Here is a 14,033-nt window from a genome sequence, read left to right on the forward strand (position 1 = left end):
CCGCGACCGACTTTTTGCGCGCCATGCAGACTTTTTGTGCGCCGCAGACTCGATCGCACAAAAAGTGTGCCGTCTACGCAGAGCCCTAATGGGTTTCTTGTTCGCCACCCGAAGGTTTCGAGTCCCACAATCGCTCACGACATGCAGAGCGATAGTTTCGGAAGAAAATATTAGAAGCTGGTTCTCAAAAATACGGCAATATTTTGTTGAAAACGATTTAATGGAACTTCTCCAGGACCCTAAACGTATTTTCAATTGTGATGAGAGTGGATTCTATCTGTCGCCCCAGGAAAAGCAAGTACTGGTCAGAAAAGGTTCGAAAAAAGAATCGTTTTACAGTCGAACTACCGACGACGAGAAGAGAGTGTTTGACGGTTTTACTTTGAATAGCTGCTGATGGGACAATACCTCCATCATTGGTTGTGTTTCCGTATAAACTCTATGTTCCATCGCACATCACAGCCAATTCAGGGTGGATGACCAGTGATGCATTTTATGAGTACATCACAAATGTCTTTCACCCATGGTTAAAAGAAAAAGGAATCCAAATCCAGTTGTTCTTTTTCTGGATGGTCATTCGTCGCATATTAATTTTAATCTAAGTGAATACTGTAAAGAACATGGGATAATTCTGACAGGTTAAGATTTAAGGTTAGGATATTAAGTATTAATATATAAGTAGTTATGTAATTTTAAACAACGTCTAACATAGTTACTTTTTGTTATTACTGTGGTTGGATGAAATTTGGTATACAGATAGTAAGGGAGACCGGGTCACATCACTTCAGTGTGGATAGGTGACATCCTCACATGAAATTTGGTATGGTTTTTTTTTTTTAAACTCTAAATATTAAAAAAAATACGACTACAGTCAAAATCTGTTATAACGACATCGAAGGGACTAGTCATATTGAGTCGTAAAAACCGATAGTTGTAACAACCGGATTTGAATTTTCTCCCTTTCTTTCCAAACGGTTAAAATTGTCGAGTGTGATACACTATATTCTTTTGCCAGGTAGCTTTGAAATAATACGCGATTTTTCTTCGATATTGATTTGTTTTCTTTTTTGCGACATGTTACAATTTTCACAGTCAACAATATGTTTTGGTGTGCCTTGTGAAAAGATAAGTAACAAACTGACTTAAGAGAAAGAGATATGACGAAGCGGGCCTTCAGGCTACTGCATGCATGTGCTTTGTTTCTAAGAATTACAAAAGACCCTAAACTTTGATTACTTTTACGATAATAGCCATTGACTATTATACCGTGCCAGATGTGGATACAGTTACCTATTCAAATTGTTTACAATACAGCAGAGCCGGTCGTTCTACAGATATAATACTCCGAAAATATTAACCAAATGTGGTCGCTTAATGCGGTATGTCGTAGTAAACAATGTCGTAAAAACCAATGTTTTCGATAAGGCGGTCATATAACATTCAACCAGGACCTTTGATTTTGGTCAATTTAACCGGTATGTTGTTCTTAACGATGTCGCCATAAACGGTTCTGACTGTATTTTAATTTTAACTTTACAATTGAGGCTGCTAGAACCAGAGTAGCCTATCTACAAAAAACATGTTGTACAATACAGAGGAAAGTCAAAATGTGTCATTTTCAAACTCATTTTTAATAAATTACTCTAATGAAGGTATGACCACTAAGAAAGAACTTGTGGTCAATGCTTTCAACTACAAAATCTGGGTGAGCTGTTATATACTGACACAAAACTGCCATTTTTATGTTCCGGTTTTGCCCACCACATTGATCAGAGTAAAGAATAAGTTTTTTGGTAGTCACATTTTCTTTAATATATCTCAGCAAACAAGATTCTATCTCTTTGGGACCTCTGGATGCAATTGTTTCATCCCATAAACACATAGTGACTTTATCAGTAGCAGCATCATGGATTCCAAGACAATAAGTCCACAGTTGTCTCTTGTAATAACAGATACCTGTTGAAATTATAGGCGTAGGTAATGTTTTCATCAAATCGAATACTAAGAGCGTATACGCACTATGCGGGTAGCCGCATTGCGGGTAGCCGTCCGGCTGACCGCAAGCACAATTATGTAGGTAATATTCATTTCTATGCGCACTGCGATGCCGGATGCGGCTACCGCAGACCGCACAGTGCGCATAGGAATGAATATTACGTACATAATTTATTGTGCTTGCGGTCAGCCGGACGGCTACCCGCAATGCGGCTACCCGCATAGTCCGTATACGCTCTTATACTGTGGTGTTACCATTTACTTTAGCCTCTTCTTTATCTTTATTATAATTATTTCTTGCAGAATCGGCTTTTAGTAAGTGGAGTTTTCTCTGAGTTTCAAGATGGCTTTTCTCCTCCTCATTATCACAAGCTTGCATCTTTATATTCAACATGTCACACCTTTTACATGAGTCACTGATTGGTGGATGAAATGATAAATTAAAATTTTCATTAAATATTTTAATTTATCAATTAATAATTTAGTAAACATGTAATAAGATAGAGGTGTAGCACTCTTTTCACAGTATAAAGAGTACATTTTGGTTATGTTCAACTCTGGAGGCAAAAATAGTCTATCTGAACTTTTATGTAAAGTGTAATGGGATTCATATGTTGGAAATTTTTCTATAAATGACTTTACATTTTGAACTTGATCATCACTTGTTTTATTTTTTGGTATATGTCTTCCTCTTTGGTCTTGTGGTGGAGTCGAAACAGACAACTTATTTTTAAGCAATCTAGTGAAATATTTTTTTAAAAAATTCTTTACACACCTTTGTTGGTACACCATCAAAATTTGCAACTTTGTATACCCTTTACTAGGGAATACTAGTACATTTGTTTTAATCTGCAAGTACATTGATTAAGCAACAAAATTAAAAAAAAAAACATCAAAATCGGTGAAGTACAATCGAGTACAGAAGTGTTTTAAAAAAATATGACTAAAATTGTAAAGTTAAAATTAAAATAGTCGTATTTTTTTAATATTTAGAGTTAAGAAAAAAAAAACCATACCAAATTTCATGTGAGGATGTCACCTATCCACACTGAAGTGATGTGACCAGGTCTCCCTTACACCCTGTATAACCTGGATTAACACATAGGATAGTTTTTATCCCGATTTTATGTTCCCACGGGATAATTTTCGAGTTGCATGCAGTAGTATATTTCTTGCAATTCACGACTGCGGTCAGCCCTTGGCTGTAGTTAGACGTGTGCATGTACGGTTTGTCAGTGTGCGTGCCTGACGGAGCGGTCAGTCACTTGTGCCTATTGTTACCACGACGCTAAAGGCTACGAAGTACCGTAAGCATGTCAGATCCCGATAAAAAGCGAAAAGTTATTCTTAGTGAGGTAAAATATTTTTTTTAGTAAAAGGTATGTTTAAAATGTTTGGTACAGAACTTAGTATTTAATGTTAATTCTTATTATTTCTAAGGACGAGCAATTATCGCCAACGTATTACACTTTCTTCAAGAAGAATATAATTTCATGAAGTCAACAAATTATGAAAAATGTGATTTGACTCCCTTGGCTAATATACCGCCAAACGTTCTAAGCAACGGGGGTCAGTGAACGCACTGTAACAAATATTTTGAAAGAGGAAAAAGAGCTTCCATCAACTTCCGCCAGGTTAACTTCACCAATGATAAAACGACGTAAAAGAGAGAGCAAATTTGATTTCGATAATTGGAACCTTGAAGCGATTCGAACTGCTGTGCAAAACTATCATCTCGGAATTTCAACTTTCGGGCTTCAACAAAGACTTTGACAAAACTTCAGTCTGTTTTGAGACAAAGTGTTAACTTTGACGGATGTTTGAGCTCTTTACTCATAAATATGGGTTACAAATGCCGCCAAGTGTTACAAGAAAGATATGAAATACAGTATTGGCGTTTTAATTATTTGAACAAAGTTCATAAACGGTTGCCGTCCTATTATTTATACTGACGAGACATACGCACTTACGTCTCACGTACGACAAAATACTTGGACCCTCAAAAGTCATAAAAAGAAAGGATACGCCATTTTCAAAGAAATTAAGTACAGACTCGATTTATCATAGGGCATGCAGGTAACAATTGTGGTTTTGTTCCAAATGCCCCATTGGTTTACAAAGCAGCATCTACAATTGGAGATTATCAATCAAACATGAATTATGAAAATTATGGGAAATCGCTACAAGAGAAGCTATTGCCGATGATTGAGAATTTTCCAGAAAATTCTGTTATTTTGATGGATTACGCACACACCCGCCCACAACACTCGCAGCACGTCTCATTCTCGTAACGGCGATATGGAAAAGTGGCTGACAGTAAATGGTATTCCATTTGATAAAATTTCTCTAAAAATATAATAATAGAACTGTATGATCTAATAAAAAAGAGCGTTTTATAACATTTAAAATCGACGAGGTAATAAGAAGCAAGGGCTTCGAAATATTAATTCAAATTTCAATTCGAATATCACCCCGAGCTGAATGCGATCGAGAATATCTGGGGCATTTTGGAAAACCAGATTGCCTCGAAAAACATTGAACAAAATATGACTGCAGACATGATGGGTTGAATAATATTGAAAACACTACCTGGTCTAAGACACAAGTCTTGCAGCATGTAGAAAAAGTCGAAAAGGAATACACGAAGTACTTAGATTACGACTTTAGAGTTTGTGTAGGTGAAACGTGTCAGCGATACCGAAGATGGCGAAACTTTGAATGAAGAAGAATAATTTAAATAATACTACTAATAAAACTTTGTCTTATTATCAATTACTTCCCTAAATAGTTATAACAGAAAAAAAAACGAACTTCAATTTTTATTTGTCAACTCTACATATTACTGCGTGCACGCACACATTAACAAGTATACAGATACGTTTTTGCCACAACTAAAGACCGATCGCAGTCGTGAATTGCAAGAACTATACCCCACAAGAACGAACTTAACTTTCACGCAAAGAGTAAAAAACACATAAAAGTTGTGTCATTAGATAAAGCGGCGAAGTCCTGTCAGCAATTGCCTTTTGTAAAAACAGTTTCGAAGAATAACAAAACTGCGGATTTAAAAATAGCTACTTATATAGCTGAACATAGTGCTATTCAAAATGTCATCATCATTTAGGTGAAATCCTGCCATGTCTTGATCTGAAATCAGAAGTTCTGGGGACGTTAAAAATACACAGAACTAAATAGAACTAAATCCAGCATGCTAATAAAAAACGTTCATGGTCCAGTAATGATGTAATAAATGATGTTGATGATGCTGCATATTCACTTATTGTAGATGAAACTAACGGACATATGAACAGATAAAATTCTGTGCATAATGATACGGTATTTTTCCAAAAATTAAACAGGATATCATAACAACATTTTACGGATACATGAAATATCTAAAGGCGATGCAACAACCATCTATTTTATTAGATTTTTAGCTTTTAAGTTTTTTTATCTTGTTATTTTCTATAGTGTTTAAGGCGATCCTCACACTGCCCCGCATCACGCTGCATGTTGCATGTCGAAGCACCTACGCGCGTTCCTGCGGGAGTGCAGATCTGCATCATCGTGCGGGTTTTTTGCGCACTCACGCGCGTAGGTGCATTTGTAGATTCACGCACGGCGCGGCGGCTCTCATTAATCATTTATTCGCCGTTCTCTGTGGTGTGAGCATCACGATAGTTTTGATAAAAATTGTTAATAGTGTGGAACTCATTCAGGACGCTGCCATTATACTAACTGTTTGGTTTTTGAACGGTCAAATTAAAAGAAATCGTGCCTATAGAAGATACTGGGTACATCCTTATTTACAAACAAGATCTTTAAATGGGTCATTTGTTAATAAATCGATTGATATCGAGATCCATTTTCTAACACATACGTCACGCCCATTCAAAATCACGCGCGGCACTGCGGGATTCGGTGTGCCATACCTTGCGTCTCGCCCCGCATCTACGCGCGGGGATGCATGTTTCTCCGCGTGTATGCGCGTGACCCGCATGAACGCGCGTGGTTGCATTTTCAGTGTGTTGGACTGTGCGTGTTTTCTATACAAACGGAGATACTTACAAGTAACGTTAAACACGCAGTCACGCAACATGCAGCATGATGCGGGGCAATGTGAGGATCGCCTAAGAGTGCTTTTGTTATTTGTTTTTTTTTTATGTGGTGGTGGTGCTTTGGTGATTCTAATAAATGTATTTTATTCTTATTCTTCTATTCTTCTATGAAACCCAGAAACAAGGTGAAAAACAACAGTGGATCTACTCAATAAGCTCTTTCATTTAATACCCCACACGGCATGTTTTGGAAATTTTTATTTTTTTCTTTGTATGCCATATTTAATTACCAGGGTGGGGGGAGGGGGACCACAAAACTGGTTGGCAAAATCTGTCTATAGGATGTCTGGGATCTATACAATATATGTGGGATGATGAGGTGAGATGTATGATTAATTGATGTTTCTGAACGTGTAAGATTACTTTCTGAACGATGATTAGAATGGAAGAACTATGAGCGAATCAATGAGTGAATGTGAATGTGAAGTAGAGAGCGAATGAGGAATGATCTTTCTCTTTTCATTGGGATCGTGGGTGAAGACGGCTGTTTCTCTGTAAGATGTTTCCTAAAAATTAAGATTGTGGTCCGAAAATAAATCTCAAGAAGTTCAAAGTGTTTTTCATTTGGCCCCGATCCTACAATCTTGGGGGCTCGTCCAATTGAAAGAGGAAAATCAAAGATTACGACGGAAAGACGATCGGCGGGAAAGTTAGGTTATCTCACCGGGCGAGGCGGCGCGGCGTGGTACAACTTTTCATGCTAACAAGACGACGACGACTAATAAGACGTATTCCAATAAGACGACAACTATAAGAAAGACGCAAAGATGGGAAAAAAGGACAAGAGAAACAGCAGCAGTTTTAATATTGAAGACGAAGGAAGGAAAGAATTTAAACAAAATGGCGGCGACACACAGCAGCAACAGAACACACTATTCATGACGGCGGACCTTATACCGAAATTTACCGGACAAGACTCTAATTACCCTGTACACAAGTGGATTCAAGATATCGAAGATAATGGATTAATATTTCAATGGACACCATTACAGCAACTTCTTGTTGCCAGGCGATCACTAAGCGGGACGGCGCTTCTTTGGCTTAAATCGGAACGACCATTCAAGACATGGCAGGAGCTGGCGGAAGAAATAGTAAAGGAATTTCCATCTACGTGGGATACGAAAACGGTACATGAATTAATGAGTGCGAGAACAAAAAAGCCGAACGAAAGTTGCATTGATTATCTACTTATCATGAAGGAGATGGGTAAGCGCGGCAAATTAGCTGATTACGTGACTATAAAGTACATAGTTGACGGTATTATTGATGACGAATCCAGTAAGATTATGCTATATGGAATTAAAACGTACGCGGAATTAAAAGAAAAGCTGAAAATTTATGAGTTAGTAAAGTCTAAAACGAAGAAAATTAGTCCCAGTCAAGACCGTCAAGAAAAGCCTACAAGTGTATATTCGAATTCATCTCATGTAAGAAACACATTACGTTGTTATAATTGTGGCGATCGCGGGCATGCCTCATCAAGCTGCCCTAACAAAGAGAAAGGAGCTAAATGTTTTCGTTGTAACTCATACGGACATATAGCATCAGCATGTGATCTGAAAAAAACAGGCGCATCAAGATTTGAAAATAGAAGCATTCATAAACAAGATGGCGTCAGCGCAAGCGGCGGCGATAAGAACGAAATTCAATCGCAACAAATCAGAAGTATGAAAAGAACGATGTTCGGATCTGTCGGCGAATCAAGTTTCGATCTGAAGTTTGTTGGTCAAGATGGCGGCATAAGAAATAATGAACGAATGATTGACTATGATTGCAATGAAGTTTCTATTAATCAGTTGACAGATGACAAGTCTCAACAGGTTATGAAGATTGTAAACAATGACGAAATAATAAAGAAAAGTGAAGAAAGTCGTTTGAAAAAAATAATTTTGAATAATACTGAAACCACAGCGCTCATGGACAGTGGTAGCGACGTGAATTTGATCAACGAGGACGTTTATTTATCAATGTGTACCCCAAAATACGACAACAATGTTGTACTCACCGGTCTCGGCAGTACAAAAGTTAAAACACTTGGACATTGTATTGTGAAGTTACGAATAGACGGGCGTGATTTCGAACAAGAGACATTTTATATTGTACCTAATAACTGTATGCCTTACTGTGCTATTGTAGGTCGTGCGTTCTTGAGCAATGTTTTTATGGTAATGGATGAAGGAACAGTGTTTGTTTTTCCGAAAGGTGAAAGTTGGATGACGAAAATTAATTGTTTTTTCTCTACTGTTGATCTTGTAGGTACAGTAAGTATTGAAAGTGTGAAAGATGAAGTAGTGAGGTTAGTTGACAGCTACATGCCACAGCAAACAAAGGAAGCTCCAGTGGAACTGAAAATAACTTTGATGGATGAGACACCTGTTGCACAGCGGCCACGCAGACTGTCACCTAAGGAGCAGCACGAGGTTGACAAGCAGATTCAAGAATGGTTAAAAGACGGCATTATAAGGGTAAGTTATTCAGATTTTGCTAGTCCTCTGGTATTGGTAAAAAAGAAAGACGGTTCAATTAGGATTTGTATTGATTACAGGCTGTTAAACAAAAAGATTTTAAAAGATGAATATCCTCTTCCAATAGTAGACGATCTTATAGATAAATTAGCAAGCGCTAAAGTGTATTCAGCCTTAGATTTAAAGAATGGATATTTTCATTTGAAAATAAATGAAGAGTCATGCAAATATACAGCTTTTGTCACCCCGACAGGACAATATGAATTTTTGAGAGCACCTTTTGGGTTAGCTACTTGTCCTAAAGTGTTTATGAGATTAATTACAACAATTTTCAGAGATATGATTGCAGCGGGAATTATTATAATATTCATCGATGATTTGTTGATTCCAGCACAAGACGAACAGCAAGCTGTTATGAGATTGAAACAAGTTTTACAAAGAGCATCAGAATATGGATTGAATATCAACTGGAAGAAGTCACAACTGTTAGTAAAGAGAGTTGAGTATCTCGGACATGTGATTGAAAATGGAACGGTCATGCCTTCCCCTGACAAGACTGAAGCTGTACTCAAATTTCCAGAACCACAGAATATCAAGCAGTTACACAGTTTCTTAGGACTGTGCTCATATTTTAGAAAGTTTATTGAAAATTATGCTCAGATTGCTCAACCACTTACAGATTTATTGAAGAAAGATGCAGATTTTAAGTTTTATGATGAACACAGATTAGTTTTTAACATGCTTAAACAGAGTTTAACGAGTGCACCTGTACTCAAGATTTATAATTTCAATGATGAAACAGAATTACACACTGATGCGTCGAATATAGCATATTCAGCAATTTTAATGCAAAGAAGTAGCGAAGACGGAGAACTGCATCCTGTTCATTTCATGAGTCGTAGAACATCAGACGCAGAAAGCAAGTACACAAGCTATGAATTGGAAGCTTTAGCTATCATAGAAGGCGTTAAAAAGTTCAGACATTACTTACATGGTAAACCTTTTAAGATTGTAACAGACTGCAAAGCTTTTGAGATGACTTTAAAGAAGAAAGACCTGGTGCAGTGTACTAGAGTAGCAAGATGGATTTTACTTCTACAAGATTATGAATTTATTGTTGAACATCGCAGCGGTAGTAAGATGCGACATACCGATGCATTGAGTCGAAATCCATATGTGTCTGCGATTACTATGGACCTGCATAAAGAATTGCAATGTGCACAGGAGAGCGACGATGGTTTGAAAGCTATTATTGATGTCCTGCAAGACGGAAAGACATACAATGACTATTGTATTTATCAAGGCTTACTACGCAAAGGGCCAGAGCAGTCCCTAGTTGTTCCCAGAAAAATGGAGGATTTTATTATAAGAAAAGCACATGAAAATGGACATTTTGGAAAGAAGAAGACTATAGAACTGATTAGTAAAGATTATTATATTGAAAACTTAGAGAAGAAGGTAACTGATCTATTGGCGTCATGTGTTCCTTGTATATTGGGCAGCAGAAAAGAAGGTAAACAAGAAGGCTATTTACATCCTATTTCTAAAGAAGAAGGACCCCTGCACACTTTACACTGCGATCACATAGGGCCTCTAGCGGAGACGAAGAAAAAGTATAATTACACTAGCTGTTGCCCGCGACTTCGTCCGCGATTACGTCGTTTTTCGTCATTCGTCGTTTAAAAAAAATACGTGACACTTTATTTTTGAATGTTCTTAATTGTCTCTTATAAAAATAAACTACATTAAAATTGAATACTCTGATAAGAAAATCTTAAAATCGGAGGACATCGAAAATCTGAGGAAAACATGAATTTGATTTAAATTCTACATTACTTAGTAATTCAAATAATAATCTAAATTAAATGTAGATTAACAGTTTGAGCGCATCATTATATAATATGTACCTAAGTATTAAATTATGTTAGTTTACATAGTAATTTTACTAAAAACACGATGACTTTCTTTCGCGCTCGGTACAACAAACTAAGCATGTGTTCGGAATAGATAAAATAATTAAATGGTCACACTGATGCGGAACCGCGATGTATTCAATTGGCTAGTCGACTACATCACCTGGTGAGGGAGCTGCATTTGTGGTACGTGGCCCGCATCACTTGACCCCCCGCGAGTTCCCCTCCGTTACTATGCGAAAATACATTCGTCGCCCTACTGTAGGAAAAATTGTAATATTTTAAATTCGAGAAATATTGATTTCTTGTATTCGACAATTCGTTGTAGTCGAATACAAAATATATTTGAAGAAACTTAGGTTGGCCTTCAGGCAAAAGGGATCCTATCAAATGATAAACTTGACCTTGTATCTTAAAAGTAAGCATGAAAGGATCCTCTGATAATTGTTGAGCACCAAAGGATCATTTAAAACGCACTACTATAAGAGCGAATATTGTCTAAGAACTGTTTAGATTGCACATGTTCCTCTAAAAGTAGTGATTTCAAAGGTTCCGGTGTATCTTCAAACGAAAGCCGACTCCTTACTCCTCTTTAAAGCATTACAAAAAGAACATACTACGTTAATATCGCCTATACAGAAGATGATCTGTAATCAATTGTGAGGTTATAAGCAAACCCACTTTTATATTTGTCGGACCACACCACCGAATTCGTAGATTGATCTTCTATGTTTACCTCTTAAGTCATTAAGACTGTCGAAATCTGTCTACAATAAGACGGGCCTCTCGCTATTCGTCCGTTTCAAGAGACCAAATAGTTTCAATTCTTAATCTTTCATTAAACAAACTTATTAATCGTACTTGTCTCAAATAATCTTGTCTCAAATAATGGTAATATTCGCGTCCCTACTCTAGTCATTGCTTATGCTCATGTTCATCTTCAAGAGATCGAATAATATTATGGTGCACCCTATCATTTGTCAATCGGTCTTCATATTGAATAAAAGTTTCAGATTATCGAGATAAAATATTATGCCATTTGCGATCAGCTGTGAGACGTTATACCCTCTCAGTGAAGGTTTCGGTCTCACAGGATAGTACATGCCGTTCGCGGTCAGCTGTGAGCCGCAATTCTCGTTGTGAAGCGGTTTCAGGTTCTCGGCATAACACAATATGTTGTTTTCGGTCAATAGTAAGCCTTGAGAACTCTTATTTCTCATTTTCTTAGCTTTGCTCGAATTTCGATATAAAGATTTTTTAGGTGGCACTGATGCGAGTAAATAAAAATTAAGTTAAAACGGACTGAGAGTGTTATAATCATCAATCATCATCATCATCAATACATATAATAAAATTGTGGAAAAGCGATGTCTGTACAATGAAAATATGTAGAAAAAAATTAGCAGGTGTTATTATTAAATCGATCTTGAACCCAAAACTGTAGTTAAAAATTTTTTTGTCTGTTTGTCTGTATGTTTGTGCACGCTAATCTCAGAAACGGCTTATCCGATTTAGATGCGGTTTTCACTAATGTATTGTGGTAATCTTCATTTAACAGTTAGTGTTTATTTCATGTCAATCGGTTCATAAATAAAAAAGTTATGACAATTTATAAGTAATCACGGCGAACATTTGCTAAGGCATTCTATTGTACACTGTACAGTGTACGATAAAACGTAATTTATCTGTTATACGCTACAGTTATTCCTTTACATGTCCAGATGATCATATCAAAATTCCCCAAGGGTTTGGGGGTAAGCTGAGGTAGTAGGGGGGGCGGGGTCAAATTAACATTATGGTTACTTCTAATAGGTAAATTTTCCACACAAAATGTCCTATTATGTCGTATTATATTTTTAACCCCCGACGCAAAAAGACGGGTGTTATGTGTTTGACTGCTATGTATTTCTGTGTGTGTGTGTGTGTCTGTCTATGGCACCGTAGCTGGCTAACAGGTAAACCGAATTAGATGCGGCTTTTTTTTGTTAGGCAGCATATTTTCCGACGCTGGTTCTTAGATAAATTGTATCGAAATCGGTTCATCCACTTATTATACCTACATAGGGGTAAAAGTGGGAATGAAAAAAATGATATAATAATTTATTTTTAAAGATCGTTGGGAAGTTTATGAAATTATTTATTCCTTTTTCTATACACTTTTCTTCGTCTAAACGGTTAAGTTACGTGCTCCCTCTCTCTCTCTTCAGCCTTTAGTTACGTGCGTGAGACAGGAAACATCTAATTTGGATTTGTTGCTGGATTTGATAAAAATTGAGTATCGATTAAGCTGATCAGTGGCTACACCATACATTATTAAAAACATCCATTTAAGAAAGGAAGGAAATAGAATTTGCTCCTCTCCCCCCCTGGTTCCTAAAAAATAATATGACATAATTTGAAAGAAATTTTACGTAGAATTAGTTATATAGGCATTTCTTTTTTGATTTTCGATATTATATATACTAATCATAATTTTTAATTACAATATTATGTAGTAACTATTTGGTATAGGTTAGGCATTTCATTTCTTGATTTTCTTTAATAAGTTGGTACGTAAGTTTTTTAGCTCAGTTTAGTAAGAAATTTTAATAACAATTCTTTTAATTATTTATGGTAGTACGTATTTACTCAATAATTGTATGTTAAGTAGTAATTCAGCATGGGCGTAGCCACGGTGGGGCTGGGTGGGGCGCTTACCCTGGCTTTGATCTGGTAGGTACCAATTGTGAAGGGGAATGGGCGTGGGCGTTGGCGTGGGCCTGGGAGTGGGCGTGGGAGTGGAAGCATGAAAATAAAAAAAAATTATTGTTGCCTCACCCTGAGCCCATGGTCATAGGTCCCATAGTCACTATTCCACGCGGACGAAGTCGCGGGCACAGCTAGTAGACAAATATAATCAGAAAGCTTTGAACTCCTAAGCTCAACCATAAAAGATAGACATTAATTATGATGTCGGGAGATATTTTTTATATAATATGGAGAACATTTCTTTCATACTAATAATTGTACCAAGTTTCGTTTAAATTTCTATAACGGTTATACAGACAGACAGACGGACAAAAATTTTTGGCGTCAGTGTCGACCCCTAATCACCTCGTGATAGTTATTTAGGAAATATATTTCATGTACAGATTTAATATAAGTATTATTCATATAATTAGATGCCAATTTCCATGTAACGTTAAATTCGACTATACAATAACTAATAACAGACAACGCAGGTTACTCTCGTTTCCGTAAGTTGAGGCGGCTACATATTCGGTCCTCATAACTTCACTTTTTGTGAACGAAACGACAGCGCGGTTTAATTCGATGCCAACACCATCAAAAAAAGGAAATATTTTTAATTGTGAAAAAATATTATGATTTACACTATAAATACTATTTTAACATTAACACAAAATATAAGACTGTGAGTGTGTAAAAATAAATCCAGCTAGTTTCACATCAAACTTATGTTTTTAATTAGGTATACGACATGAAAATATATTAATTACCAAGCAATAATCATACAGGTAAATACTGAACAAAAGTATTAACAG

General features: G+C 36.6%; 1 pseudogene; it reads left to right on the forward strand.

Annotated features, from left to right (window-relative positions):
* The first annotated feature begins 3,698 nt into the window (after positions 1-3,698).
* Positions 3,699-5,468, forward strand: LOC149897059 (uncharacterized; annotated as a pseudogene).
* Positions 5,469-14,033: the final 8,565 nt, after the last annotated feature.

Source organism: Colias eurytheme, chromosome 26 (genome assembly GCF_061535395.1).
Source record: "Colias eurytheme isolate Ceu_HAF_F1 chromosome 26, ilColEury1 Martin Lab GWU primary, whole genome shotgun sequence".
In the NCBI taxonomy this organism is placed as follows: Eukaryota; Metazoa; Arthropoda; class Insecta; order Lepidoptera; family Pieridae; genus Colias; species Colias eurytheme.